The sequence below is a fragment of the Microtus ochrogaster genome, chromosome 17 (assembly GCF_000317375.1).
Source record: "Microtus ochrogaster isolate Prairie Vole_2 chromosome 17, MicOch1.0, whole genome shotgun sequence".
Lineage (NCBI taxonomy): Eukaryota > Metazoa > Chordata > Mammalia > Rodentia > Cricetidae > Microtus > Microtus ochrogaster.
In genome coordinates, this window is record NC_022019.1 from 20,722,071 (window position 1) to 20,729,371 (window position 7,301).

Below are 7,301 nucleotides of genomic sequence, written 5' to 3' on the forward strand. Positions count from 1 at the left end.
TACCTGGTGTTTAATGACCTGCCTTTTGGTTCCTTATTCTGGTAGTCACCATTAAAATCCAAGCAAGGTGTGTCTCCGAATCAGCGAGGTGAAGAGCATTTGTGTGACAGCTGCTCACCGCCCTGTGTACCATTGCTCAGAGAGAGTTTCGGTGAGCATGCCTCACTGTCCTGTCACCTGCAAGGGGACTCTGTACGGTTTTGTTGGGTTTTGTCTTATTTTAGCTCTGTTAGTGAGTTCTGTGTGGTATTCATAAGTATGTAAGAACCTAGCAAAGTGCATACAATTGCTCGGGAGTGTTTTTCATTATATGTTTTGTTTGTTGTTGTTGTTGTTGTGTGTGTGTAAGTTATGTGTGTATTTGTGTGTGTGAGTGTACATGGGTGTGCTTCTGGGTGCATGCAGATGGTCAGAGGAGAAACTCAAATGTCACCTCTTCCTTTCCACCTTTATTGAGACAAGCTCTTTTTATTATTTCTCATTCTATAAGCCAGGCCCTCAATATTCCTGGAATTCTTCTATCGATACCTTTGGTCTTCCTGTATGGAGTGCTGGGATTAGAGACCTATATGATCCTGCCTGGCTTCCCATGGGTGTGGGGATTTGAAATCAATTCACCACACTGCATGGCAAGTACTTTACCCACTGAACCATTTCCCCAGCCCAGTTATGACTGTCTTGATAGTCGTTTTAAAAACAAAATATTGATTTAATGAAAACATTGTTATAACTTGTTTTAGATAATGGGTAGGTGAGAAACAAATTCACTTCCAAATAGGAAGGAGAGATAAGTGTATATATTCGTGTCTATGCACATGAATCTTAGCAGTCAAGATATAGTGTAAGTACAGCATTAGATAGCTTGGAGCTGATAGTGGAGGAAAGGACAGTGTCTGTTGAAAATGGTTGTCTCTAGGGAAGAGAAATCAGGAGAGTTGTCAAGAGTGGTGCTTTATCATCAGCCTTGGGGTGATATGCAGCTTCTAAAGTGATGCATACATTCATTTGATCAAAAAGCAGAGCCACACAAAATATGTGTACAAACATTCATAGCAGCGTGACTCACAGTGCCAAAGCAGTAGAGCCATCCAAATGGCCATCAACCAACCAAGGGGCTGTAACATGTGGTGCAATCTCAAACATGGGGCATCATTCTTTTAGGGGAACAAAGGGCTAGTGAGATGCCCAGCAGGTAAAGGCATTTGGCGCCAATCTTGACTTGAGTTTGGTTCCTGGTGCCCAGATGGTGAAGGAGGAGAACTGGCTCCCGAATGTTGCCATCTGACCCCCCCCCCAACTTATGTGCCATGGTCTGTGCAAACCCCAAAGTCGATAAAATAGAATGTAATTAAAAATGAAGTAGTGGCACATGGTACCGCATGAGTGGACCTTGAAAACATGCTAAGTGAGAAAACCAACCAAATACACCCCAAAAGACCTGAGATTGCTTGGTCATCAAGGAACAAACCTGTAATCTCAGTTGCGCTCAGAAGGCTGAGACAAGAGGGTCAAGGGTTCCAAGGCCCACCTAGTAAAACATTGCCTTAACCAGATCAAAAGGCTACAGGAAGCCATGGTTCCATTTGTGTGTTATGTTGAGAACAGGCAAATCCATAGAGACAGAAACAGGGCATGGTGGATGGCTGAGGATGTGGGAGATGCGGATAAGCAGGGAGTAGCTGCTAATTGGTACTGGGTTTCTTTGGGGGGGTTGATCAAAATATTCTTGAATTGTATGGCATAATGTGTGTCCAGATGGGATCAAATGATAAGCCTATTTTGAAGGAGTGAGTGTTAGATCATGTGAATTCTATGTCAATAAAGATACTGCTGAGCTGAAGAAAAGAATATTCAATGTATGTGTTATGGGTGAAGAATAAAGGAGACGATACATGTGAAGGGGTTAGTCCCCAGCCTGGTAGAAACATTAAAGAAGCAGTTGGCGCTTACACAACACTTACTTTGTGACAGGCAGTTTTCCCAGATCGCTACCCCTCCGTGCACTTAATCCTCTCAACAAATGCACTGAACAGACATTGCTCTTCTCCCATCTTCTGGATGAAGATCTGGAGGCCAGTGAAATTCAGTCCTCTGTCTAAAGTCATACAACCAGTTCATCAGTAAAGTTGGCCTCTGACCCCAGTTACCTGAGCCAGAATTTTTACTCGGCCACTCCCCTGTGCAGGTGATCTGGTCTTGGAGATTGAGGTCCTGACGAGAGTAGACCTGGTGTCAGTTGGGTTCAGGGAGGGCAAGAGACATAGAGAGAGGCAAGGGAAGGAAAGGTGGGGCTCAGCGGAGGAGGGGGTCAAGCAGAGACACAGAGCAGATGGAGCAAAGGTGGGAGGTGTATCTGGGTGCAGAGCAGAAGGGAATTCTGTCTGCAGAGAAACAAAAAAATAATAAAACCCAAAGTTATTGTCCTGTGTAACCACCACAAGCAATTTTTATTTAATTTTTACTTAAAGTTTTTTTTTTCCTTTTCATTTTACATATCAACCACAGCTTCCCCCCCCCACCTTTTTCCCACCCAAACCCCCATCCACTCCTCAGAAAGGGTAAGGCCAACTTCATGATAAAGGTCTTGGAGAGATTAGATATACAAGGCACATCCCTAAACATAATAAAGGCAATATGCAATTTTAAACACTGACAGGAAGAGAGAGAGAGAGAAAAAAAAAAAAGCCTTGCCCTACACTGGCTTCCCCTGGGTAGATTTTCATCAGGAGAGAGGCAGGTGGTGAGATTACGAGGGAGGGGCTTGAATGGTGAAATCCAGGAAGTGGCTGGGGGCAGTGACAGGTGGCTGAGGAGGAGCAGGGTGAGCTCATGCTGAGGGAGAAGGGGCTGTGTTGATTGGGTGGCTATAAGCGCTGTCCTGCTCGGTGGCTTTCACCTCAGTGCAAGCCCAGTGGGGCTCAAAGTCTTTGTGACCAGAACCAGATTCGGGCTGAAAATCTGGGCCTGTTCTACATCACACTACAACACGCCGGTTTCCTCTGCCCTCTCTTGAGCATCAACTTACACGTTCCTCTGCACAAGGCTTTGTTCTTCCTCCCCGAGAGCAATGGCTCTGTTTTCTTTCTGTCTCAATCACCAGCCTTGGCAGACACTCACACACTGGAGGAACCGAGGCCTAAGTATGTTTTTCCTCTTTTTCTTTTCTAGATTCCTCCCATCTCCTGGGATCAGGCAAAAGCACACACAGAATGTTCCTGTTTTCTGTCTCCCAGGTAAACAAAACGTGGATTGGTTCCTTTTCATGAAGCATGGCTGTTGGCCTTTACTCCGTTCTGAAACCACAAGTATGTAGATGCATACAGGCAGATGCACCGTCAGTACACACCCCCTTAAGACCATCTGTGGAGCCCTTCTGCACGACCCTGAGTGAAGACTGTTCCCAGGGGTGGAAACCACCAGCCTTTTACTGCTGGGTCATGTGGTCGGTCCAAGATGGACAATGTCTTGTAGTGGCATTTCATTGGTATTTTAATAAATAAAGTTTGCCTGAAGATCAGAGAGTAAAACAACCCCACTGGTCAGCATTACAGACCAGATAATGGTAACACATACCTTCTAATGCCATTAGTCACACTAGCTGCCATAGAAACCGGGTAGTGGTGCACGCCTAACCCCAGTGGTGCACGCCTAACCCCAGTGGTGCACGCCTTTAATCCCAGCTCCTAGAGAGGAATATAAAATGAGAGGAGACAGCTCTCACACACAGTCTCATTCTGAGATTCCTGGAGGCAGGATCACCATTTCAGGCTGAGGTCAAGGTAAGAGCCAGTGGCTGGCTGTTTTGCTTTTCTGATCTTCAGGTTGAAGATCTGTCTCTGGGTTCTTATTAATCATGTTACAATGTCTGGATATTTCTTTGAGAAGTCAGGTGCCCTTGACCTCTCTTTGCCACTTAATTGGGGTCCTACTCACCACCTCACTCTTGCCTGCTACACCCAAAGAGAGTTGTCAGTTCATACCAGAACCATTTCTAGAATGTTCTTTTGGACAACATCCAGAGAAAACTGAGCCTTCTCCCTGTTTTCCCATTCTGGAGCAGACCCTCTTGCCCAATAGGAGCCCTAAGGGTTTGGGTACAAGATTGCCTCACTAGGCTGATGGGGGAGATAAACTGACAGACTTTATCTCAACTTTGGGAGTTAAAACTAAGAACGTTTTGTAAGGAAATCAGAAAAGCCAAGGAAGTCTTCAGAGCAGCTCGGTCCGTGGGATGATGCTATGCCCTGACAGCAGGCATGGCTCCCCGAAAATGCCGATACCTGGTGCATGACAAGTCACTTTTGCCATCTTACCCAGGGGCCTCACTGCAGCAGACATCCCCAAGGCTAAATGACAACATCTCTGTCACTGTTGGAAACATACTGAGTCCGGGAAATGCAGAGCTGAGTGTGCTCAATTTTCAGTCAGCGGAGCTCAGATCTGATCCTAGGATGGGATTTGGTCTGTATGAAGAAATGAAGCTAGCCTGTTAGCGATCGCTGCCTGTATGATCCACCACTGTTCTTTACTGGGATCATCTGAATAATTGAACTCTCTAATTGGGTTAAAGAGATCTGTAGCACATGGGCGTTTCTATAAATAAAAGAATGAGTAAATAATATAGGAAGAAGCCTTCCTCTCCAGGCCCTGTCCTTAAAGAGATCCTTTTGTTTTGTTTATACCAATAAGTTCATCATTAAGAATTTGGGAAGGGTTGGGTTTAAATGGGTTTAAATGGGTTCGGAATAGGGAATCCTTTTCAGTGTGTCTCAGGTAGACACCAACCTTTCCCTTGGAGCTTCCATGAGAAGTGAAGAATTTGTTTATCCCTGCTGAAAGTAGGTAGGCTCCCGGGTTTTGCTTTTAGCAACTAGAGTCAGACAAAAGAGTTGGGCCAGCCAGGGAGCTGACCTTCGCTCCCCTATCTGAGATCTGAAGGGTTTAAGTAGCCCAGGGCCTGCTGAGAGAGACCCAGGGAAAGAGCAAAATGCTCAGAGAGAAGAGGAAGTGGAAGGTGGCTTCTGGATTTCACTGTGACCTGTTGTCAGGTGATTTGGGGGGGAGGAGACTTGAGAGAAAAAAAAGTTGAGTAAAATGTCCTTATAAAGACAAAATCTATTTCTTTCCTGGCTGGTGATTTGTCACCGTAGTTACTTCCTGCCTTGTGACCACACACCCCGGCTTGGGCTTGACAGGGCTGCTCTGCAGAACTGAAGGACTGGTGTCCCTGACCACACAGCAGCGCTACCAAGGACAGTTTCTTTACAAGGTAAAGTTGCTGCCTGCCCCTTGGCTTGTTGGGAGTGTTTGGGGGCACAGCTGGGGTTATGCTGCTGGGGACTATGGAGTTTACCTTGAAATGGTTGGGCACCTGTCCTCTGAGGCCTGGGTGCCCTGCCTCCCTCTAAGAATCAGGACCTGCAGCCACCTAGGGTGGCCGGGGAATGGGGATGATGTTCTCTGGCTTGGTTCTTGCCCAGTTCTCTGCAGTTATCAGGTTATCAGCACACCCCGTAAAGAAACTTATTTTCTCCCCATCTTGAAAGCCAAACCATGCTTTGATACCTGCTGACTGCTCTATTTGAGGAAGGCTATTTACTCTGATTTGGTCAACTTTAAAATGTTTTCTGGAAAATGCATATTGATCATTTAGACTTTGCTTCTCGTTATACTAATGGGGGGTGGTTTAATTTTAGCTTCTGTGGTTGTTTTTCTTTAGAAAAAAAAAAAGCAAACTTCCTTATAGCCACTCAGTGGCTCCTTTAACATCTTAGGTCATGTTACCAAACGTGGGGCTGGTTCTGTGAGTGGTTTTTGACAGCGGGTTTTTCATGCCTGTGTTTTCTAACTACATAGAATTAGAGGTCTCCTCTCTTCCATCCAGTCTCTAAAATCCAAAGCTGCCTGTGTGGGTGGCTCGTGCTACTTTTGTAGTGCTGTCTGGATAATTTGTTAAGGCTGAAAGGCCATGTGGGTGAATGAACTGTTGAATTCTGGAGGAAGGCCTCCTGTGTGCAAAGGAAGTCCTAGCACACTGCTGCAGCATAGAGCCATGAAGGACCGAGGCATCTACGCTTTTGTTTGCTTTTCCCAACCGGCCGAGCCCACGACAGGTGACCTGCAGAAGCTGTCCAGCACACGTGCTCAGTGTGTCTTATGGCCGAGAAGTAGGGCAGTGGGGCAACTTAAAAAGGAGAGTAGAAACAGGTTTCTTCATTAGCAAAGCTTGTGATGGTTCAACAACGCACACCTTGGTGTCAAATGGACCAAGAATTTGTCAGAATTGGTTTCTGTTAGAGGAACTTTTACAAAAGAATGTCTGTGTCGGCAGTTTAAATGGGATTCGCCATTTTTCTATAAATATGAATTTCTGGAAGTTGCATTGATCGTGAGTCCTCACCTGTAGAGCTTACCTGGCTAGTTTAAAAATAGGAAACAAACAAACAAACAAGAAATGGGAATCTCTGGAGGACGGGACTAGAAATACTGAAAAAAAAATACTTCCAATATTTTCATCAGAGATAGTAATGAGAAGGAAATAAATGAAGACATGAAGGAATGTCAATATTTTCCCCTTACATTTGGGAAAGAATAAAAATGAATATGGCAGAATTAATGCCAACCGAGTTTGGATTGCTGAAGCTTCCACCTGCCAGGCTACCAATGCACAGTTTCTTACTCAGGCCAGAAGCATGAGGGAGGGCTCTTCCGGGTCTCAGCCCTGACAAAGATACCGTTGAGGCGGTTGGCAGTGGCTGCTCAGGGAGCCGGTTCAGGAGCAATCTGTGTCTGGTAGGACTATTTGAAATTTTATATCCATTGTATGCTATGCCTTGCAACGGTCAGTGGCGTTGGAAAAACTTCCAGTGTTTTCACTTGGTTGATGCTTCTAGCTTGCACCCTTTTGGAGAAGGGTGGCCAGTGAGTAACGTAGCATTCCGATGTGTGTATTTAAATTAGAACCGAAGGAGGACCTCTGCAGAGTCTCGAAGCTGCAGACGCCCAGTCCTGTATACCTTAGGACTGCCTAAGTACTACAGTGTAAGATCTTGCATTGCTGCGTTCTGTGCAAACCCCAGTGTTTTAGAAGATGCTTCAGTCTGAACTTGGTTGAGTTTGTGGTTATGTAGTGTATAGATCTGGAGAGTCTAGTGCAGCAAGTCCTGTTTCTGTAGCCCTGTGAGCACTTGGAATCCTCTTAAGTGCCTTGAGCTATCAAGGAGCGGTTTTAGTCTTGAAATTGTTGGCCCAAGGTCATAAGAGTCAGGGTGGGGCAGGGGGTGGTCTGGGTTTCAAGAGCC

At 45.7% G+C, this 7,301-nt stretch overlaps 1 protein-coding gene across 1 annotated transcript in view; it reads left to right on the forward strand.

Moving 5' to 3' along the window:
* The window catches only part of Lcp1 (lymphocyte cytosolic protein 1), a 96,836-nt gene that overhangs the window by 43,625 nt on the left and 45,910 nt on the right, over positions 1–7,301 (forward strand). Inside the window, exons 2-3 of the mRNA XM_026783173.1 lie at positions 3,169–3,233; positions 5,151–5,269. The gene's annotated coding sequence lies outside the window, so the exon portion shown is untranslated. The remainder of the gene's footprint in view (positions 1–3,168; positions 3,234–5,150; positions 5,270–7,301) is intronic.